At 38.7% G+C, this 24,933-nt stretch overlaps 1 pseudogene; it reads right to left on the minus strand.

Moving 5' to 3' along the window:
• Window positions 1-1,481: 1,481 nt before the first annotated feature.
• LOC150012064 (ribosome biogenesis protein NSA2 homolog pseudogene) overlaps window positions 1,482-24,933 on the minus strand; it is a 39,989-nt pseudogene continuing 16,537 nt past the window's right edge.

Genomic DNA, 24,933 nt, shown 5'->3' on the forward strand with positions numbered 1-24,933 from the left:
CACAACAGGCTTCAAGGAGCTTGGAGTAAAAAAATCTCATGGCAACTCTGCAGAGAAAGGCTCAGGAGCTCTCTCCTCTTCCCCGGGCCCCAGAGGATGAGCTGGTTCCATCGATAATAGAGTTGTTCTACTCCTTAGAAATAATCAATGTAAATTCTTTCTTTATAAAACACATATATTCCTTTCAGAATTTCCAGTCATAAACCAGCATGGGTCTTCTTAAATTGTGCAAACTGGATCATCTTAACAGACCCTATTTTGCATCTTGTATGTTCACTTAGTGTAGACCATGATTCCTTGATGAGGGTCAGTTGAGTTTAGTAATTCAGAATCTTTTGGGTTTTAGAGTAGTGATGCCGTGCACATACCAAATATCACATAACACAGCTGGTGGAATCTGAGGCAGCTCTCCATAATTAAACACATTAAATTGTTTTTCACTGGAAGGAATGAATATTCTATTCACACCAAGTGAGATCAATTAAGACTACATATTTCATGCCAGGACAGGTAGATAGTTGCTGTCACACGAGTTTAGGACTGGTCAGGCTTTTCCACCAATTATGTCTCAAAAGAAGCTTTTAGTAGTTTCTGGAATGTTTTGGTTTTCGAATTGTGGATAAGAAACAGTAGAACATGTAATATATCTTGGAGAAATGACTTCAAAATTAGTACTTATAAACTTACTTCAATCTTTTTCATGTCTGCAGAAGTATTTCATTTTATGGATGCAGCATAATTTGATTTAGCTGTCTTTCCTTGGGTGAAAATTTGTTTGATCCTGTCATATCATTTAGAAAAGTCATAGCATGCAAATTTTATGCATTCTTGTAAAGTTCAAACACATTACCTTTTGTTGGCAGGTACTACTTTGTAGGAGGAAGGCAAAGGAAAAATGGATTCAAGTTACTTAAGTTCAGAAGCATTCTAATTAGTAGATCTCTAATTGGTTTTCCTTTTTTTCTTTCACTTTTGCCCTAGGTCTGTTGATTAGTTACAATTGCTTTGTTAAAGCGCATCTGAAGACGTATTATTGACCTGGGGGAGGAGAACTTGGTTTTGGGGTTTGGTCTTACAAGATGTGAAAACAGCACCATCTAATAGAAATGTAATGGGAGCCACACATGAAACTTTATTTTCTAGTAGTCACACTGAAAAAAAGTAAAAAGAAGTTACGGCAGAGATCACAGTGAGGAGCGGAGTGCGGCCTTCTCCTCTGAGCTCCTCTGGGCCCTCCAGGCCCTCTGGCCTCTGGCCGGCGGGTGAGCTGGGGGGCCCGGGGACAGGCAGCAGACTCTGTGCTGCCAAGACCCAGAGCCCTCCCTGCGGTTGCCCACTGGCTGGGCCCAGGCTTTGAAGCAGCAGCAGCGAACATCTCCCCCCCAACCCCCTCCTCCATCTCCACGACCTGATGACGGTGGCCTCCGAGCCCGCATCCTGCCGTGCGGACCACTGGGTGTCCAGGTCTACCCCTGCAGGGCCTAAGGGAAGCGGCCTCCCTGGCCAGCCACCGAGGGCTGGACCGCACTGCCTTTGAGCACAGGGCGTGGCGGAGCCGGAAGAATGGCAGCCCCTGGAATGCCGCGGAGGGCCCTTAGGGCCTTCCCGGGCGGCGGAGAAGGCGAGTCTACTTGGACGAAAGCTTGCCCACCCTTAGGCCTTGGAACCGCGGGGATGCGGCACCTGGGGTGACCCTTATGCCCCAGTTGGACGAGACCACCTGGTCCTGACAACGATGGACAAAGCCCTTAACAGGCCCGGAAGGTGAGCGGAGCCCCAGTCAGCGACTGGTGGAATGTTAGCCGGACATCGTGCGGTTGGTCTTCGTTCTACTACAGACCTTGATTTCGGAAGAGAGAAATGGCAGAAGAACATACCACATTTGGCTGAATAGGAAGCGCCCACCACCCTTTGGGAAGATTTACTGGCCATTTGTAGAAGGCCTGTGTATATAATATGAAAAAGCTGCTCTCAACTTTCCCCCTAACCTTTGAGAAGAAAACTTTGCTACATCTAGGCCTTCTAGATGTAAAAAGGTTGCCAACGTATGATAAAGTAGAGTTAGGAAACCACACGTCTTGCAAATGCTCATTTAAAAAAAAAAAAGGCAAAAGAAATGTCTTCTGGAAATGACTTTCAAATGGAATCGTTAGAAATCACATGATCATAGCAATAGATGCAGAAAAAGCATTTGATAAAGTACAACACCCATTTATGATGAAAACACTCAGCAAAATGGGAATAGAGGGAGCATACCTTAACATAATCAAGGCTATATATGAGAAGCCTGAGGCCAACATCATACTCAATGGACAAAGACTAAAAGCATTCCCCCTGAATTCAGGAACTAGACAAGGTTGTCCACTCTCTCCACTCCTATTCAACATAGTGTTGGAAGTCCTAGACACAGCAATGAGACAAGAAAAAGAAATAAAAGGCATCCAAATTGGGAAAGAAAAAGTAAAACTATCATTATATGCAGATGACATGATAGTATACCAAGAAAATCCTATAAACTCAACTAAAAGACTACTCGATATAATAAGTGAATTTGGCAAAATAGCAGGGTACAAAATAAATATACAGAAATCTAAGGCATTTCTGTACACCAACAGTAAAATATCAGAGACAGAGACAAAAAAGAAAATACCATTTACTATAGCAACAAGAAAAATAAAGTACCTAGGAGTAAACTTAACCAAAGAGATAAAAGACCTGTACTCTGAAAATTACATAACATTGAAGAAAGAAATTAAGGAAGATACAAATAAATGGAAGCAAATACCATGTTCTTGGATGGGAAGAATCAACATCATCAAAATGGCCATACTACCCAAAGCAATTTACAGATTCAATGCAATCCCTATTAAAATACCAATGACATATTTCACAGACCTAGAACAAATACTCCATAAATTCATATGGAACCAAAAAAGACCCTGAATAGCAAAAGCAATCTTGAGACAGAAGAACACAGCAGGAGGAATCACAACACCAGATGTCAAACAATACTACAAAGCCACTGTGATCAAAACAGTCTGGTACTGGCATAAGAACAGACATATAGATCAGTGGAACAGAATAGAGAGTCCAGAAATAAACCCAGGCCTCTATGGTCAACTAATATTTGATAAAGGAGGAAGGAACATAAAATGGAGTGAGCAGAGCCTCTTTAACAAATGGTGCTGGGAGAACTGGATTGGGACTTGCAAAAAAATGAAACTAGACCACCAACTTACACCACACACGAGAATAAACTCAAGATGGATCAAAGACTTAAATGTAAGCCATAACACCATAAAAGTCCTAGAGGAAAACATAGGCAAGAAAATTTCAGATATCTCATGTAACAATTTCTTCATGGATACATCTAAAGCAAGAGAAATAAAGGAAAAAATAAACAAATGGGATTACATCAAACTAAAGAGTTTCTGCTCAGCAAAAGAAAACATCAGCAAGATGAAAAGGAAACCAACCATATGGGAAAACATATTTGCCAATGACATCACAGACAGGGGACTGATTTCCAAAATATATAAAGAGCTTATACAACTCAACATCAAGAAAATAAACAACCCAATTAAAAAATGGGCAAAGGACCTGAACAAACACTTCTCCAAAGAGGACATACAGGAGGTCCATAGACACATGAAAAAATGCTCAACAACATTAGCCATCAGGGAGATGCAAATAAAAAACCACAATGAGATATCATTTTACACCAGTCAGAATGGCCATCATCAACAAATCAACAAACAACAAGTGCTGGCGAGGATGTGGAGAAACAGGAACCCTACTGCACTGTTGGTGGGAATGCAGACTGGTGCAGCCACTATGGAAAACAGTATGGAATTTCCTCAAAAAACTAAAAATGGAACTGCCTTTTGAACCAGCGATTCCACGACTAGGATTATACCCGAAGAATCTTGAAACACCAATTCAAAAGAACGTAAGCATCCCTATGTTCATTGCAGCACTGTTTACAATAGCTAAGTACTGGAAACAACCTAAGTGCCTGTCTGTAGATGAGTGGATCAAAAAACTGTGGTACATTTACACAATGGAATACTATGTAGCAGAAAGAAAGAAGGAACTCCTGCCATTTGCAACAACATGGATGGAACTAGAGAGAATTATGCTTAGTGAAATAAGCCAGTCAAAGAAAGAAAAATACCATATGATATCACCTAATACAGGAAACTAAACAACAACACAAACAAAAGAACTAAATAGAACAAAGAGCAGAATAGCAGTCAATAGGGGGGAGGGGGAGGGAGAGAAGGGGGATAAGTAAGGGAAGGGTTTAGTCAAAGAACGTGTATAAATGAGTCATGGATACGGACAACGGGGAGGGATATGATTGCGGGAGAGGGGGTGGGCTGGGTGGGGGAGAGAAATGGAAAAATGGGACAAGTGTAATTGAAAAACCAAAAAAAAAAAAAAAAAATTATTAAACAAAAAGAAAAGTAAAAAGAAATCAATTAGGTTAACTTTAATAATTGTATTTAAGCTGATATATCCAAAATATTTTATATGCAATCAACATAAGATTAATGAGATATTTAAAATTTTTAATACTGTCTTTGAAATCCAGTGTTTTACACTAACAGCGTAAATTCAATTCAGATGTTAATTTTTCAGTGATTAAAGAGAAATATAGTTCTTCCTAAATGATAAATTTATATTTAATGGAAACATTTTATACTATTTCAGTTTTTTAATTTAAATGTAAGTGAATTAAAATTAAGTGAAATAAAAATTCAGTTTCTCAGTCTGCACTAGCTCCATTGTGAGTGCTCGGTAGCCACCTGTGGCTAGTACTCATTGTATCAGAGAGGACAGCTTTAGACTGTAAGATTCATGAGACTTGAAACCAGGGTTCGATCTTCTGCCAAGGGAGTTCAACCTAACAGGGAATTTGATTATGAATAGCCCCACTCTGTTATTGCTTAAATGCCACTCAGGACTTTGCCTCTTGTGTCTCTCTCTTACCAGTGGTTATCTGGTCTGACCCTCCCACTGCAACTGGCCCCAGTCACCCTGCTGTAGTCTTCTCACCTGCACTAGGCTCTGCAGCTCTGCCCTGTGAGTCTATATCTTGCTCTGGTGCAGACTTCATTGTAGTTTGTTTCTCAGGCAATAATCCTGTGACATCCCCAAGGACCTTAAACTTGAAGATTAGCCTATTAAAGACTCTGAGAATTACTACAGCTAAGGCACTTGCTTTACGGTGCTTAACCCAATGTTTCCCAAATTTAGAAGACCTCAAGTTAAGCATCGTTCTGTCATTCAGACTGCAAAGGCCTTTGGACAATAATAGCCATGATTTCACTTCTGTCTCCCAAAACACAAGTTCTTTTAGTTCAGGCTAACTTGAAACCAAACAGGGCAAGAAATTCTGGAAAATGTAGTTTCTAGCTTCACTAGGTTGACTTTAGAACAACCCAACACAAGGTTCATCTCTGGGTGGTGATACCCAGGCCAACCATGAGCTTTCCACTAAAGGCAGCACCTAGTAACAAGGTACGATGTAGAAATGTCACAATTCTGTATTCTGACTCTTGGGGTCTTTAAGTAGATCCTCCATTTAGATTGTCACCACCACAAAGGAGTTTCTGATCCCACCTGTCACCTTGTTTTCTCTTTGTCATTGTATTGTTAAAGCTTGACATCTGGTTGCCTCCTTTTTGTAACAAAAAATTGTTCAGCAGTGATAACTTGCCCAAGCTCTAATCTAATCCTGTTGGTCCTAGTTGTTTAGTCTGGACCTAGAGAGGCTTGGGATTTCCAAGACTCCTGACAGTGGTTCGTGGCTAAATCCCAACCCCTTCCACAGCTATGACTATAGGGCTTTATCACCTCAGTTTCTGGGGAGGCCAGTCTTTCTTTAAGCTTACCCAATGAGTGTACCAACTTTGGTTTGTGTAGTAGCTTTGACATTGAAACCCTGGTATTATTAGTGATTTTTTCCTGTAGTTAGAACTAAGGAACAAAGGAGTATGAACTAAGTGGATTGATTTGAGGAACATTTGGAGCTGAGGAAAGTGTATGGATTTGGTGCCAACAGACTAACTTCCACATATGTATTATGGAAGTTAGGGAAACAAATAAACAAAAAATAAACAAAATGCAGGAACAATACTCAGCCTGGCTCTAGACCCACCCTTTAGATTATTAAGATATGAGTGAGAATTCAGGGGTGGGATTAGCCTTCTAATAGCAGAAGGTGAAGTAGGAAGGTTAAGGAGTAATATCTTGCTATCTTTCCAAGTAATTTGTACCTTCCTCACACACATTTTATTCAAACTAGACTAATGACTAGATTTGAATCACAATTCTAGCTTTTATTAGTATCACAATTTTGGATGCATCACTTAACCTCTCTAGTCTTAGTTTCTTTGTAGAAAATAAAAAGTTCTTACCTTTTGGCACTGTTGTAAATGTTAGATATTAGTACCAAAGCATCTGCAGTGCCAGGCTCCCAGTAGTTTGTGGCTAAGTTGAAGTCCTTATTGCACTGTCAAATTCTAGGGCCACATCCTTAGCTTGGCAAGTACTGAAACTTCATCACTCAATTTAAGGAAGCTTCTAAGACCTACAGCAACAAAAGTTAGTTCTGGCAGGTCTCTTGATTGTGTAGGCTTGTTTTTGTTGAATGTTCAGAGTCTGGAGTAGAATAAACTGCTCTAGTGAAACAAATAACAGAACTCAAAGCCCCATTTTGACATGAATACTCAAGACTTCATTTGAGCTAGTAAACCAAAGTCTAAGAATTAAATGTCATGATCTGGGGTCTCAGGACTTCCCATGTAAAAAACTCAACTATACTCAGAGTATTTCTCCCCACACTTAGCATGGATTGAGCAAAAGAGTCCCAGAGGACTTAATGACACTACAGTACCAACCCTAAAGGGTTACGTCTGGACTTCCTACAAGGAACTGGCTTAAGCCACTGTTTCCTCAAATTTTATTACAAGCAGCTGCACACAAATCCCACATACAAGATGCATGCTGCTGTGATCCTATATAAATTCTCTTATAGCAGCATTCTGGAGCTGAATTCTCCCATGTGGAAGAAATATCATTGCAACTGAACAACATCTGGATCCCAAAGGCTAAGAAAGAACCAGGCTCTGTAATAAATAGTCTACCATACCTATGTGGAACTTTGAGCATCTGTGTACCGTGTGCAAACTCACCCAGCCCTGACCAGTGTGGCTCATTTGGTTGGATGTCATCCTGCAAAGTGAAAGGTCACTGGTTCAATTCCTGGTCAGGGCACGTGCCTGGGTTGTGGGTTTGGTCCCCTGCTGGGGCACATGCAAAAGGCAACCAATTGATGTTTATCTCACGCATCAATGTTTCTCTTTTTCTTTCTCCCTCCTTTCCCCTCTCTCTAAAAATAAATAAATAAAACCTTAAAAAAAAAAAAAAAGCCTCAGTCAGTGTCAGGGTGACCTGTCCTCTGCCTTCAGAATCCAAATAAAAGTGGAATTCTTAACTTGGCCTGGAGAAACTCTGGCTTGATAATTTGGGCATCATCTAACACCTGCAGTACTGGGCAATTTCTCTAAAGGGATGATAGCAGAATGGCATTTATTCATGCCTAGTATTACTGCTTGATCTCATTGTCATTGAATTTTCAATTAATGCTAACTTTTTCTGCAGGACTATCAGAGGATTTTATTATAGGTGGATTGGCCATAAAATTATAAACTGTCATTTTTAGCTTTCAGTTACTCTTTTATGGTTGATACAATTAACTATAAAACAACTTAAAAATATATGACCTTCAAGTGATGGTGTATATGTCAGAAGGTTAGTAATAACTAATATCTAAAATATATATGTCTGTGGAAAATCTTTCAAATGAACACAGTTTCAATATCATGTTTAATAGATTTAAATTATATTCATTCTGGAACTAACAACAGCATTCTTGATAGGGGCTCACTATAAGATACTGTATTGGAAATTTGTAAATGAAGCAACTGTTTCTTATGATATGCATGATTTTCCTAGTTTGCATATTCATCCAGAGATTTCCTAATACAGTTCTTTCACCTGTCAATTTCTTCTCCAGTAATTTCAGTGATAGGGATGATAATGTTGGAACTACATTGTTTTCTCTGGAATCATGTTTTTTTTTTGTTGTTGTTTGTTTTTCAAATAAATGCAGAGAACATTTAGGACTCTGGAGTTGGTTCATCAGTACATGAAACTTATTTTGGGCATCTGTCAAATATACATAATTGTTCCAAGTTAAGGGTTTAATGTTATAAATGCATAATCTGCTATTGTAAGTTTTGCATAAGAAATTTGACCTAGCAAATAGGATTTTCCAGCATTTGAAAATTCCACTAGGTCTACATCAGCTATAAGTTTTAGATCAAGGTGAACTATTCATTTCTGGCTTTTCAATGGTAAGAAATTTGTAAGAAATTTTCCATAACAAAAATTTAAGGTTCTGGAACATTCTGTTTTCTCATTCTAAAGCAAGGTCTATTGACCTGGTTTAATCTGTCTTCCCATTGTCTGATGATGATTCTGTTGACAAAATCAATAGAAATTATCAGGTTAAGTAGTAGGGCTCTTTCCTTTCTTTCTCTAAATAAAATTATAGTGTACTTGTCAGACTTCAAAGATATGATGGAACATGATATAAGTGTTCCCTAGATAATTGTACTGTGGAAAATAAAAGGTCTAGACAATCAAAGGTAAGAGCCAGAAATATTTTGAACCCAAAATGGATAGGGATATTTTTATAATGTAGGTAGTAGCTAGAAACGGATGGGAAGGAACTCCAGGCATAGCCTAGAATTGGGCTGGCCTGGCAGAGGGTGGCAAATTTATTCTTTGGGTATTCTAGAGGGAACAGGCTCTGAGGCAGGAGCCTGCCATTCTTCCAAAACTGTGTAGCTTTTGTATCTTATGATGTTTCAGTTTATAAACTAACTCTATTGAAATAAGATAATTAAAACTAACAGGGGGGAAATGCTAGGAGAACCCGGGTGTTAGAGTTTCACCTTAATTGATAGGCTTAAGTAATTAAAGTTGTATCTAAACAGAGTTTTGCCTTAATTATAGGCCTAAGTGACTAATTCATGTGGAAAGCTATTATTCCAAAACTTCACAGTGTTGTAAGGACTCCTTTCCTTTATCACCAAACCTTTGCCTCTGGAATTCTGCCTAGAGGGTGGAGGCAGGCAACGGGACCCCAATTTCTGTTTGGTAACATGGAACAACGCTCCAACCCACTGAGCAACATGGCCAGGGCTGATGTTATCCTCTTGAGCCTCATCACTTAGATCAAATTATGTTCCCACACAAACATATTTATTGATTACCCATTGCCCTCAAGATGAAACCCAAACTTGGTCTGACATCAGGGTATATACCATTATTGTGAGCATTATATAAGATAACATAAATTGATTCATTAATTCACTCATTCTGTATAGATTTATTGACATCTTGCTGGCCCATTCCTTGTGCTAAACTTTAGGCATACATAGAGTTCATGGTTCCTGCCCACCAAGCAAAGTGTTCACTTTTTACAGAGGGAGAGAGATGAGCAAAACATTGTTCCCAATACAATGTGGTAAGGATGTAATAAAAGTTAACTGAGGATACTGTGGCAGTTCAGAGGAAAGATACCAGCTTTTCTAACTTAACTCCCATTACTTCTTTATTCAAACTCTCTGTGCTACATCAATCTATTTGCAGTTCTCCTAAACACTATGCACACTCCCACCTCTCTGACTTTGATAATACTGTGTTTTTCACACTCCAGCTCTCCATTTTCTGTTTATTCAGTCAACCAACATGGACTGAAAGTGCCTTGCATGCTAGAACCTGTGTGCTATGTGCTCTGCTCTCAGTATTGCCAATGGGAGAAGCACAGCCCTGCCCTTACACAGCTGGCAGTGCTGCCTTTCCCAGCCTTTCCCTCCCCCTCTCCACCCTCCTCCCCGGACCACTCACTCAGCCATGTGAACTCTTTCTTCCTGAGCGCCAGTAAACTTACTGTCTGTCACACATCAAATCTTATAGTTATGGGCAGATCAATCAGTATTTACTAGTTGATTGTGCGTAGTAATAGAAGATGCAAGTATCATGGGGGTAATGAAAATTTTAGATTACTTAAAAACTCTGTTTTTATTCCTTTAGTTGAATGATGGTTGTCAATACTTGTGAGACTCAGCCTTCTCATCTGTTAATGAGTGGAATGAACTGGAAATTTAAGTTCTCTTTCAAGTATGCAATTAAATATTTTTTAATCTACAATTTTTGTATGGAGTTAATAAACTAGATTGAATTTCTTTCCTTTTTATTTTTAACGCTCATGGGGAAGAGCAAGGGGAAGGAGGCCAAGGTGGATGAGAAAGAAGATGAAAAAAAGGAGAAGCAGCAAGGGCTCCATCAGGAAGAGGGTTGGGAACTTACTGAAAAAAGAGACTATTTCCTTTTCAGGGTTTTCTTTTTCGTATTCCTCATGTCATATCCTGATAAACAGCTGTATTTGTAGAAGCTCCCAGTCAAGATGGCAGCATTGGTAAATGCAGTACTTAGAACTTCCCACAACCATATCAGAATTACAGAATGAAGAAGCCACATGGAGACTAGTGAGAGGGGCAGAGACTTGGGATGGGCTGGTACCAAGCCCATGTGTGGCAGATAAAAATGGGAGAAATATGATGGCTGCTGAGGTCCCCTTGAGCAAGGAGGGGTCCCAGTCTAACACCAGAACATCCAGCCCAAGGCTCCAGTGCTGGGAAGAGAAGTCCCCATAACTTCTAGCTGTGAAAATGAGTCAGAATTGTGGCAAGTGAAAACATAGGGCTGTGGGAGTCCAAGGCGTTCCTCTTATATGGTCCATGCAGGGACATACTAGGACTCACTCACTCTGAGCTCCCATGCTTGGACAGCAACTCTAAAGGTGTCTGGGACACTGGGGGTGGGGGTAGGGACTGAATTGTCTGGCTTCAGGTTAAGAGCTGGAGGGGCAGCTTTCTCCCAGACTGAAGTACTGGCTGAATTCATTGTTCCGTTTTGAGCCCTCTTTCCACAGAGCCAGCAGGTGGGTGCTATATCTGAGTCTCCATTAACCTGGCTATCACTGTTATCCCTGCCTTGGTGATTCCCTGAGACTCACCCCTCTCCAACTTGCCGGCCCACCTGAACTGTTTCCAGTGGTTTTCATACAAATGGCCTCTCTTGGATTATGCTTTGGACTTCCCTAAAATCTCTCAGACAAGCAGCATCTGGCCTCAGCATACCCCATATCTCTTGCCAAGTGGCCCCAGCCATGGCACTAGTGGCAGCCAGCCCCAGTTTATAGCTTAGCCTCTCCTAGGCATCTCTAAACCCAGCACAAGTATCAGCCATCTGCAGATCTCTGTAGCTCATGCTACAGTGGCTGACTTTGCACCTCTCAGGAGGCCCCAGAGCCAGGGTACCCAGTGGACAGCTTCAGATCATGCCAGATCACAATTCAACCACCTCCATGAGCAACACACTCAAAGGGTTAACTCAGTGGGCATTTAAACCCCACTGAAGCAAGTCCTACTCCACAGGGTTGGCCTCTGCAGAGCAGTTCCTCCACAGTAGTCACAGTTGGTCCTCTAAATCAATTGGTCTTGGGTGACATGCCAACAGCAATCAAGGCTCAGCTGCAACAGGACAGTGCACATAGCTGACACAGGGATGTATCTTGGAGCACTTAGTTCAGTTGACAGGGAAGGCTGTACACTGGGCCCTACAGAACACCTGCTATATAAGGTCACTATACCAAGCCCAGGAGATGTAGAAGCTCTACCTAGTACATAGAAACCAACACAGAGAGGCTGCCAAAATTAGAAGACAAAGAAACATGCCCCATACAAAAGAACAGGAGAAGTCTCCAGAAAAAAAATGAAATGAAATGGAGGCAAGCAAACAACCAGGTACAGAATGAGAAACAATGGTTATAAGGATGCCCAAAGAAATTTGTGAGAACTTCAGCATAAAAAAGGACATAAAAACCATACAAAGGGACCAGTCAGAAATTAAGGATACACTAACTAGCATGAAGAATAATTTACAGGGATTCAACAATAGAGCAGACAAAGCTGAGAATCAAATCAGTTATTTGGAATATAAGGAAGCAGCAAAAACCCAATCAGAAATGCAAGAAGAAAAAGAATCTGAAAAAAGGAAGATAGTTTAAGGACCCTCTAGAACAATTTCAAGCATACCAACATTCACATCATGGGAATGCTGGAAGGAAAACATAGAGAAGAAATTGAAAACCTATTTTAAAAAAATAATGACAGAAAACTTTCCCAACCTGGTGAAGGAAATAGATACACAAGTTCAGGAAGCACAGAGAGTCCCAAACAACATGAACCTGAAGAGGACCACACCAAGACACATCATAATTAAAATGCAAAAGGTAAAAGGCAAAGAGAGTATTTTCAAAGTAGCAAAAGAAAAGCAGTTATTTACCTACAAGGGAGCTCCCATAAGGCCATTGGCTGATTTCTCAACAGAAACTTTGCAGGGTAGAAGGAAGTGGCAAGAAATATTCAAAGTGATTGAGAAAACAAGGGCCTACAACCAAGATTACTGTACCCAGCAAAGCTATCATTTAGAATTGAAGGATAGATAAAGAGCTTCCCAAATCAAGGAAAAGCTAAAGGAGTTAATCACCACCAAACCAGCACAGTATTACAAAAAATGTTAAAGGGTCATGTTAAAGAATAAATAGAAAAAGAAGATTTAAAAAAATGAATAATAAAATGGCAATAAATACACATCTATCAACAATTACTTTATTTTTTTTTGATAGTTCATTTTTTATTTGCATTTTATAATACATGTGAGATTGATTTTTATACGTTAATTAGCTATTCAAAAATGCTATTCTATGATTGGTTGGTACATATTAGTATTTTCTGTTTTTCTATTTCAACATTTTTCCTTAATCTTTTTTTTTTTTTTTGGTTTTTCAATTACAGTTGTCCCCTTTTTCCCCTAATTTCTCTCCCCCACCCAACCCACCCCCTCAACAATTACTTTAAATGCAAATGAATTAAATCCTTTAATTGAAAGATATATGGTGAATGCATGGATAACACAACAAGACACACACATAAGCTGTCTACAAGTCTCACTTCAGATTGAAAGGCATACAGACTGAAAATAAAGGGATGGAAAAAGATATTTCATGAAAATGGAAATCGAACTAAGATAGCTGGGTTACCAATACTTATACCATACAAAATGGACTTTAAAACAAAGGCTGTAACAAGAGATAAAGAAGAACCCAGAAACTCTACTGGGTATTGATCCAAAGGAACCCAAAACAATAAATCTAAAAGACTTATATATCCATATATTTAGTGCAACATTATTTACAAAAGCCAGGATATGAAAGCAACTTAAGTGCCCATCAATAGATGACTATATAAAGAAGTGGTGCATATATACAGTGGAATATGACTCAGCCATTTAAAAAAAATGAAACCTTGCCATCTGCAACAACATGGATGGACCTAGAGGATATTGTGTTGAATGAAATAAGTCAGACAGAGAAAGACAAATGCCAGATGATTTTACTTATATGTGGAACCTAAAAAACAAAATAAACCAACAAGCAGAACAGAAACAAATTCATAGATACAGAGAACATTTTTATGGTTATCAGATGGGAGAGGGGTTGGGGAATGGGTGAAGAAGATGAAGGATTAAGAAATAAAATTGGTAGTTAAAGAATAGTCATAGGGAATACAGGTACTAATATTGTAATGACTATATGGTGTCAGATGGGTACTAGATTTATTGGGATGATCACTTCATATGTTATATAAATGTTTAATCATCTAAAAGTAAAATAATATTGTATGTCAATGGTAATTTAAAATTAAAAATAAAAACAATGGACTTCCGGCCAAGATGGAGGCTTAGACGGACACGCTAGGTCTCCCTCTACAACTAGAGAGGAATACAACTACTTCAAAACAAAGGATAACTAGAAATTCCAGAAAATAAAACTACACGGAAGCCCAACATATGAAGTTATAAACCAGCGGTGCCATTTGGGCAGGTAAGAGTTAAAGAGGGCAGCGCTGTTTGCGGTCGCACCTGGGACAGTGGTGGGGCGGTGAAAAATCCCGGCTGCAGTCAAGCCCCTGGCAGTGCGCGACCCCAGCGCTGGGGAAAGCAGCCACTGCATCGCCTTGAACAGTGAGGCCCAGGGGGGCGGGAGGACGGATCCCGGTCTCCTAGCTGAATAACTGTGTGAATCCATCTTGGACCCCCGCCCCCAAAGAAAGCACCACAGGGCTGCGAAATAGGTCGCGGACAGGCGCCGGTCGCTGAATTGTGACGCATACACAGGCACTGCCCCGGACAGCCGGCCCAAGAAAACAAAACGCATCTGTCAAAATGAGGCAGACAACTATAGAAATCCCGGTGGCACAGCTCACCAGGCAACAGATAGAGAACCTGACAGATGAACAGATAAGAAACCTGTCAGAGGCTCAGTTCTGGGCCATTGTTATCAGGTGGCTTACAGAATTCACAAAAGAGCAGGAAAAAGATAAGAAAGAAGCGAAAAACTTTCATAACGAAAGGAACAAAGCCACATACGAGACAGATGGTGAGGAAAAAAAATCCAGAGTTCATTTCAACAAACTGGAATATGGAGAAGGAACAAGCAGTCAACCAATGCAGAGAGAGGAAATGGGAAGCAACAATGAGAGGATCAGAAACCTCTGGGACAGCTATAAAAGGCCCAACATAAGAATCATTGGTTTGCCAGAGAGTGAGGAAGATGAACTAGAACTTGAAAAATTGAGTGAAAATATAATAAAGGAGAACTTCCCAGACTTGGGGAAGGGAATAGACTTGCAGGTCCAGGAAGCAAGGAGAGTTCCCAAGAGACTGGACCCAGGGAGAACCACTCCAAGACACATTATAATCAAAATGTCAAAAATTAAAGATAAAGAGAGAATCTTAAAAGCAGCAAGAGAGAAGAAAAGAATTATGTACAAAGGGGTCCCAATTAGACTATCAGCTGACTTCTCAAGGGAGACCCTACAGGCAAGAAATATTCAAAGTAATGAAAATCCAAAACCTACAACCACGAATACTCTATCCAGCGAAATTGTCATTCAGAATAGAAGGACAGAGAAAGTGTTTCCAGGACAAAATAAAACTGAAAGAGTTCATTAGATCCAAACCACTGTTATATGAGATGTTAAAGGGACTGGTTTAAAAAACAGAAGCTAGGGAGATGAAACAAAGGCAAACTAAACAGGCAGCGAGAGTGGAAAAGGAACTGTGGGTACGGGAAGCATATTGGGGGGAGGTCAACAGGGAGGGGGAGTGGGGAGAGGGAGGGAGATGATATAGGAATTGGGGATCATGGTAGGAGGGAATGGAATAGACAGAGAGAGGTTGGGAGGAACTGTATGCACAACTAATGGACATAATCTAAAAGGGGGGGACAACGGGAGGGAGGGGGGCCACCAGGTGGAGGGGAGCAGAGGGAAGGGAAATTGGCACAAATGTAATATTTTAATCAATAAAACACATTAAATCTGAAAAAAAAATAAAATAAAAACAATAAATGTTTAAGAAGCTGTATTTGTTGTTAACCCTTTGTACAGAGTTAATATATTGAAAAGCGATGCCTGGATTGTGGAGTGGTAATTGTATGACTGATCTCCTAAGTCATCCCGCATTTCCCATGCGGCTAAGTGAAAGGCGGCTTTTAAGAGACACCCAGAGTATAGCTTTATAAATATATTTCAATAAGATTCCATTGTAAAACCCTTAAAAACAAATAAACAAAATGTTTTGTGTTCTAACATGTTTCTGATATTAAAATAAAAGTTGCCTTCCATCACCATTTATCCCTGCTATATCCTCCTCCACCGCTTTCCACTCTCCTCCCCAGCAATCACCACAGTGTTGTCCATGTCCATGAGTGCCTTTCTTTTTCTTTTTCTTTTTTCTTTTATGCTCAAACCCTCCCTCTCATCTCCTCACCCAGCCTCCCTAACCCCACCCCTGACTTGGGGTGGTGAACACACAATACAGGGCACAGATGATGTCTTGTGGGATGGTGCACCTGAAACCTGTATAATTTAGTTAACCAGTGTTACCCCCAAAATTCTATAAAAAGGAAAAATAAATAAAATCAAAGGATCATGAACAAATTCCATTTTTTCTTAGATGTATTATTTTAGACGGGATCTACTGGGTAATTCATTTTATTTTAAAGTTTATTTTATTGAGCACTATTTGCTAGGCAAGGTGTTTATATAACTGGCAAATGAAATGTACTTTCTGTTCTCAAGATGTTTATAATCATTGGGAGGACCTATTAGTCATAAAAACAAGAATGTTATAATTTTATATGTCACGCATATTTACAATTATTTTAAATTTCTTCACGTTTCATGTGTATATATATGCACATACTCACATAGACATATACTCATACATGCATAACATTCTAGTGTACATATGCATACACACATATAAGCATGGAGAAAAAGATTTATTTGTGTATATTTATAAACACCATTCTACATGCCACACAAAAAGACAATTTTCATACTTAAGAGAGATTATATCAGCGAGGAAAGTTCTGAAAGTTATAAATGGTGTTATTCAAGATTCTATGTATTTTGAATTATGCCCTCTTTGCAAATTTGATGACAGCTATGAAACCTCTCCTAAGAAAGTACCTAATGATGGGAAAATTTAGAAGGTTGTGGACACCTTGAAGTCTACCTTTGTACTCTGGGTTTGCGACCTCAGACAGAGGCAAGAGCAGTTTCCTAGAAGAAATTTTGAAATTGAAAGGTATTGTCCTGTACAACAGCTCGATGCCAGCTTTTAAAAATAAAATGTTCTCAAATCCCTATTAAAATACAGATGGAACACCTAAACCCTGCACAGTTTTAAAGTTCTGGATGTAAATAGCCTAATAAATTGATCATTCACAGGTATATTTAATATTATGTAGATCAGTACATGTAAATCTTATTTTTTCCTGTAGCAAATCAGGTGGACTCATATAGTTGGAAAAATTTGTCTCCTTAGGGGAGAGGTAATTTCACTTGATGGAATTTTGAGAAGTTGATTTATTGCTTGCTATTTTACAGACCCCTTTCTCATAAATTTCCCTGTATCAGATCTAAGCCCTGGAAATCAAGTAGTTTGTCTTCTGTTTTTGATAGCAGCAACTGCTTTTTTGAACTGTCATTTTAGCAGCTTCGTCCTGGTCTCTGATGTTATGCAAAACACACCTGCCTTTTAACTTGCTTGATCTAAACCTCACTTGCCATATTCATTTTCTACTCTTTGATCCCCCTCTGCATTGCTATTTATCAGTATCAAAAAGCTGGAGCTGACTTGTGGGCAAATTCAAAGGCGCCCAAGATTGCTTTGGGCCCTGGATGCACAAAATCAAGTCAGTCACGCGTCTGGTGTGTTTTCTGTACTTAGACTTCATGCATCACAAAAGCATAGCTTTCCTCTTTATTTACTGAGTCAGGTAAAGGATTGAATGTGAGTTTTACCTTTAAGATAATACGTAACTTTCCCCTACTCATAGCACACAGCAACTTAGTCTTATATATGAGATTCTTTTCAAAATATCACTGTATAAGTTTCCTTAACAATTATCACGGTTTTAATTTTACATTATATTTGTGCAATTATTTCAGTAATAACTGTCTGTAAGCATCATGTGTTGGGAAGCACGTCTAGATGGCTCATCTTTACATTCCTAGCACTGAGCACAGTGCTGGCATAGAATAGGACAATAGGTGATGATTATTATGTGCTGAATGAATTTAGCTTTACTCAAATATTTTGGAAGTTTCTCCTCTGGAATTTTCTTCAGAGCCTGTATCCCAGAAACAAAAGAACGGCTTTCTTGATTTTCTTTGAAGAACATCAAAGCATCCTGGTCTGCCTGCTGTTTTCTCTCTCTTTTTCCTTTGCTCCACTTGGCTCCTCCCATTGGCCTCCTTTCCCTCCCCTTGCAGTGTTGTTGAATCAACCACTGCTGCTTACCTGGCACAGCTGTGCTGATGCTGACCGGGACCCCAGTGAGGGAGGGACCCTGGGCCAGACTGATGGATGCAGGTCACATAAAGCCCTCGGTGAAATGCTCATTGCACTGACTGAATTCATCTGCGTGCTGCCTACCTGCTGTCATTGCTGAAAAGCCTTAAGGGGGTGCAATTAGCCAAACATTGTAAATGTGCATTGCTGAAGGTTTAGGACTCAAATTTAAGTGAGTTCATTATAATTGAGATTGTTTAAAATGAGTTGATGGTGTTAATAGTAATTATGGCGCAGAGTGGCTGAATTTACTCAGGACTGTACAGTAATTGTCTTTTTTATATATTTATATGCCTCATGTATATTTAATGTTAATTTTTTTACACCAGGGTTATGTTCGCTTTAGTAATTAAAAAGATATATAACTATTTTTTAAATGTTATAGGGACTTGATGCCCTTAAGCCATTTAAAGAATTTATCAATTAAAAACATCTTTAATGGCATAATATAAAGTTGAATAAATTTATAATAAAATATATACAGATAATTAAAGTTACTGAGCTGTCACTATGTTACTATTGTTATTGGTTATTTTATATTTCAAACTATATATGCATAGAGATTTCAAAATGTTAATTATCTCTCATAGCTTATTTCTTATATATACACTTTATAGTTGAAAATAAGGAATGATAACTTTCTTGATATCTATAAAGTTTGTCCTTGTCCCATGATTATAGACATCCTTTATTAAGTAGTACTTCAACATATATATTTAATTGTGGTGTCTACAAATATTTGATCAAAGGAATGGCATAGAGGTTAATCATGTACTCAGAGAAAAAATAGTGGTCTGGCATGATGATGATCACAATGATGATGGCAATGATGACATGAGAGGTTAGATGCCACCTCTACTACTTCTGTACTAGCTGTGTGACCTTGGGCAGATCACTCAGTCTCTCTGAGCCCCTTTTCTCATCTCTGAGACCAAGATATTCTCTATTTCATTCAGCTGCTGTGAAGCGATGTCTGTAAAAGTGCTTTGTGAAGTTTTTATTTCTTAGATTCAGTATGCCTATTCCACCTTAGGAGCCACGTGCCCCCTGTTTTTCTCTAGTCCTGTCACCTACATGTCGCCTTTCCCTTTTCTCCCCTAACCTTTCCCTACTTGTCCTTGTCCTCTTTGAAGTTGTATATTTATTTCAGCCCAAGGCATACAATCATGTATTGATGTAATTTGTCCCAATTTTCTTTCTTACTGGTTCTACCACTAGTTTAAGATGTCAAAAGCCAGGGAAGAAGAAACCGTTTAAAAATTCATTGAAACACACCTTTAGACAAGATGACCTATCTTGTTAACTGGAAAACAATCATGGCAACAATCACTTCTTTATGAGCTAAATGTAACAGTGTTCTCTTTAAGTGAAAGCAATATGCAAACATGGATCTTTAAGAGTTATGAACATCTGTGGGCTTTTCAATATTGACATTAGTTTTATTATTCAGGAAATATTTATCCAACAGTCATGATGGTTCCAGGCAGGGGGATCAAATAGAGAAAACTTAGTCATTTGTGCCTTTTAGTATCCTATATTCAGGTGTAATATTTAGAGACACAAATTCGGGTTCACTGTAGAAAGGGCTGTTAGCATATCAGTACACACAGACACACACACTCATATTATTGTTTTTGGAAAACAAAGCCATGTGAACATGTGGCGATGCTTTTGAGTTCTATAAATATTGTTTAACTCCTTGAACTGGTGGTTTACTTTGCATGCAGTACATAGTACAGGTAAAATGAGTCCAAGTTAAAATGCAAAAGAACGTTTTAAAATAGAAAATACTAACTTTGAAAACCTCATATACAGTTTTCTCATTGTCACAACTTAGTCATTAAGATTGCTTAGACTGTATTCCCAAAATAACCTACTTCACAGGCACTTCTTTTACTTAAAAAAACGTTTATAAATTAAAGGTCCTTGCTCTCTGAGCCTCTGGCCGTACTTACTTACCATTCAAACATAAAGACCCTGAATTTTTTAAATAGTCCATCACAAACGAGACACATAATATTTAAGCTTTCTAACACACACACACATACACACATATTTTCAGAATTCTAAAACCCATCAGAACACCCAGAAGTAATGTCCCATTGCACATTTCCAACTTAAAGGGTCTTATAGTTCATTCTCTTGTAAAGTATGCACCACATTATGTGGCTCACTAGTTTCGCTATTTCGTTTCTTTTTTTAGGTGACCAGGAGTCCACACACATTGTTTCTCTGCATCTCCTTAATCAGCCTTAGAGACTGAAATGACCTGGGGCCCAAGAACACCCAGAGACTGCTTGTGACTTGTCCCGTGGTTTGTGAGTTCCGGTTAATAGATTGTCTTCCTCTTTTTAGTAGATATTCAGAAATTTTTTGCTTAGTAAATTGACAATCCTTGAGGAAATAAGTATAGTTTAGATCAAAATCCAGGCTAAGATGATAAAGAAACACTCCCTGACCAGGAGAGCTAGCTAAGAGATAATAGTTGTGTTAGTGAAGTAAAAGAATGGTTTAAAAAATTCTCTCAAATGATACTGGCAAATGTGTCAAGTTTCAAAAGGATTGGTTTAATTCTACTACTTGGTGGGAGCTATAGATATCTGGTTAAAGGCTGAGTCTGTTAGCGTTGCTGGACAAGCAGCTGTGGTTGGATATTTTTTAGCTCATCTGAGTCAGTATTATGAAGAATAAAAAGAACCATTAATGTGAAGTGTACTTTCTAAGAAACTCTTCAGAAGCAGGGGGGAGGGGGGGACAGGGGGGGGAGAGAGAGAGAGTGAGAGAGAGAGAGAGAGAGAGAGAGAGAAGGGGCACGAATCAATGAGTGCTCCATGGCTGAAAATGGATAGAGTAAAAGCAGTTGCTCCTTAAGATGACAGCATCTAAATGAGCTTCTAAATGTTGATTTCTCTTTGTGTGGTTAGTGAGCTGATGAATCAGGACACATTGCTATTACTACTAGTGTTCTATTTTTCCAGCTCAAGGTATCTAGTCTGGTTATTCATGCTTTCTTCTTCTCACTTTTTTATTTTTATTTTTATTTTTGGCCTGTAACAATGGAAATGAAGGTCAAAATCAATACATTTTTTTTTTCATTGTTAGCAAGCTTGTAAATATTTGCAGAGGAGGAGATAAAAACTAACTAAAATAAGGTTTTTCAATTATATCTGACATTATTTGCCAATATATTTTCCAATTATAAACTAGTGGATCACTGTAAGTAGTAGTTTGTGGTTTAATATTTGAGTATATGATATTGGTGTGTCCCAATCATACTACTTACTATTGCTTCAGAGGATCACACAACCCTGCAAAATAGTCTCAAAACAAAATTTAAATTAAACTTATTGAATTACTGTACAACCTAAAAGGCATGGCCTATATCTTATAGTACCTTCCCAACCCCTCTGGTTCTTTTGGAATGGGGCTGAATGAAAGAAGACTGTCATGATGTGAACTCAATTTTGTTTTTCCTTCTAGACCATAGAAACCCTTTATTGAAAATCTCCCATGTGCCTGGCAATGTAAGTACATGAGAGATACAGTAACCCTATAACAGAATTTATAAATGAAGAATCTGACACTATGAAACATCCAGACCTCTGGCCCAGGTCATGTAGCTTTAAAGAGCAGTTCTAGAATTTTAACCTAGTTTCTACAATAAAAGTCTTTACTTTTTTTCTAGTACACCATATTCATTCTCTAGCAACTTAAGTTCAGGGACTATGTATATCCCACAGTATAGAAGTGGAAACCCAGATTCAAAGGCAATTTTAAGTAACTGCTTGAGTAAATCACATGGCATCTCTGGGTCTCATATGCTTCATTTATGGCCAGATCACAATAGTTAACATCTATAGACTACTTACTACTCTACAGCATGTATTGTTAAGCACATTACATACATTAGCTTAATTAACCCTCCTGACACTCAATATGTGTCACAGATATAATTAAACTTTTTATACAGAAGACGAATAAAAGACTGGGAGAGCTAATAGTTTGGACAAATTTGCAGAACTAAAATTGTGGGATTTTAATTCAAGTGTAGGCTCTGTGGCCCTAGTCTAGAGCATGGACCCTTAACCACTGTCTCTTACAGCTTTTTGTTTAAGACAGTCTGTGGCCTCTTCCAGCTCTTCAATCTATGGCTACATAGCTGAAGGCACTCTCATCTTTTGATTCCCTAACCCTTGCTTTTTCAAAACATTTAACTGCAATAATTTTAGAGTGTGGAATCCTCTACAATTAAAAGAATTCTCCACAGGTTAACCCCTAGTGCTGCTCTTACATGGCTATCTCATAGTTCCTATCTAGCACAATTTGCTGTTCTCTCCAAATGACCCACACAAGCTGAGTCTTATATTTGTACCATGTTTCTCAGTCTGCAATGCCCCTTTGAAACACATGACACCTGTACCTCCTATCTTTAAAAAAATATGACCCATTGCAGCACAAAGTGTTGCTTTATATCATATCGAGAGACCACATCAGAACTCCTGTTTTTACATTGACAGGCTGTGACACTGCACCATTAGATTATGCTTTAAAGGTGAGGAGTAAGCACTAGGAAAAGATGATGACTTAACAAACAACAGTCCTGTTTTTATTCCATCTGTGTTAAAATCATCTGTCTTAAGAGCAAAAGCAACTGAAAAAATGATAAAAAATAAAAGACTATGCAAGCCAAATATTTATTCCTTCCCTTTAGTGACTGTAAATATACATACTAATTAGCATTTTAAATATTGAAGACACTTGGCAAATAATACTTTATATTGATGTTTCCAACTAAATGTCTGGTCTTAATTTCCAGGATAAGTACAATTATCTAATTAGAGATGATGAAAACACAGACAAATAGTGGAAGAGAAAAACAATAAAACAGTGGGTAGATGATGAAAAATCGTTTTTGTCGAACTAAATGTTCTATATAATTTATTGAGATTCCTTATTAAACAATTGAACATCATTTCTTACATTTAGGATGTTTATTTTAATGGTTAAAATTTAAAAGATGAAAATTTACAAGTATATTCATAAATATACTACATTATGTTTTATGGCTCATTTTGTTAAATGCTGCCTTTTTCTAGCAACGTATCTGAAGTCAAGGAATTTATGGGGAAAAATACAAGCAAAATTAGAGCATTTACATTTGTAAAAGACAAACAATACTAGGAAATAATGTTTTTCATATTCAATATTTGTCCTTATTTACTATTTATCAACTTAGCTCTTGCTGGTGTGGCTCAGTGGATTGAGTGCCTGCCTGCAAATTCAAAGGTCGTTCATTTGGTTCCCAGTCAGGGCACATGCCTGCATTGCAGGCCAGGTCCCCAGTTGGGGGCATGTGAGTGGCAATGGATCAATTATCTCTTGTATGTTTCCCTCTCTCTCTTTCTCACTCCATTCCCCTCTCTCTAAAAATAAATAAATAACACAATTTAATACTATTTATCAACTTAAAAATAATACTGAGAAACTGACAACCTCGTTTAGTTCCTAAATATTTCATATTGTTTAAAACTGGTCTTTTTCTTTTTACTGGAGCATCTGGTAACGTTCATTTTATATGATCAAACATTTAAAAAAGAAATATCATGGAGAATATTTTTCAGGAGAGCAACAAATTATTAGAATGGGAGAGTCAAGTCCAGGTGAGAAGTGATGTTGTCTTACCCAGGGCTTTGGTTAGAGGAAAAGCAGAAAAATGGATGCTCTGGAAATGATTTGATAGAGAAGACAGGATCAGCAGATAGTGGACACGGAGGGTAATTTTTGGCTGGAGAAACTAGAAGGATGATGGTGCCTTTTGCTGGGATGGGTAAAACTGGAGGAAAATTGGTTTGGGGAAGAGCTGTGGAGTCAAGGGTTGTTTTAATCATGTTGTTTCTGAGACAGCTAAGTGGAGATGTCCAGCAGGCCATTGGATGTGTAAATCTAAGAACTTGAATTTCATGACTAAGACAAACCTAGAGATTTGTTTTGGTTTTCATTATCTTGCAGGTGTAATTTGAGCTGTTGGATTGGATGAGATCTAAGGGGGTTTGATATATAGCCCTAGTGCATGCCAGTATTTAATGTTGGGGAGAAGAGGAATAGTCAGCAAAGGTGTCTAAAATATAGTGGCAAAGTGAGATAAAAGGAGAACCAGAAGGGTGTGATGTCATGGAAGCCAAGAAAGGAGGTATTTCAAGGATGGAGTGGGCAACTGTGTGGACTGCTGCTGAAAAGGAAGGAGACGTGACCTACGGCTTTGGCAAAGTATAGATCGCAGTGGAACCATCTTTGTGATATGGTGCAAGCTAGGCCTACTAGAGTAGGTTAAGAATGTGGAAGTAGAGTTCTTAACTAGAGGCAACTCTCCTAGGAGGTTTAAACTCAAAGGAGTTGTTCATTTTACAAAAAGATTATTTTGCTATTTACTTTTAGAGAGAGGGGAAGGGAGGGAGAAAGAGAGGGAAAGAAACACCAGTGTGCGGTTGCCTCCCACACGACCCCAGCTGGGGACCTGGCCTGCAACCCAGGCATGTGTCCTGACTTGGAACCAGACCGGAGGCCCTTTGGTTCACAGGCCACAGCACTCAGTCTGCTGAGCCACACCAGCCGGGGGGAGTTGTTCATGTTTAAATTAGGAGATTAGCAGTACAGTCGTGCCCCATTTTCCAATGTTTTGCTTACCTTGATTTCAGTTACCTGCCGACATTCACGGTCCAAAATTATTAAATGGAAAATTCTGGAAATAAATAATTTATAATTTTAAATTGCACATTTTCCTGAGTAGTGTGATAAAATATCACACTG

This window comes from Furipterus horrens, unplaced genomic scaffold (assembly GCF_987537825.1).
Source record: "Furipterus horrens unplaced genomic scaffold, mFurHor1.1.pri manual_scaffold_4, whole genome shotgun sequence".
NCBI classification, from domain to species: domain Eukaryota; kingdom Metazoa; phylum Chordata; class Mammalia; order Chiroptera; family Furipteridae; genus Furipterus; species Furipterus horrens.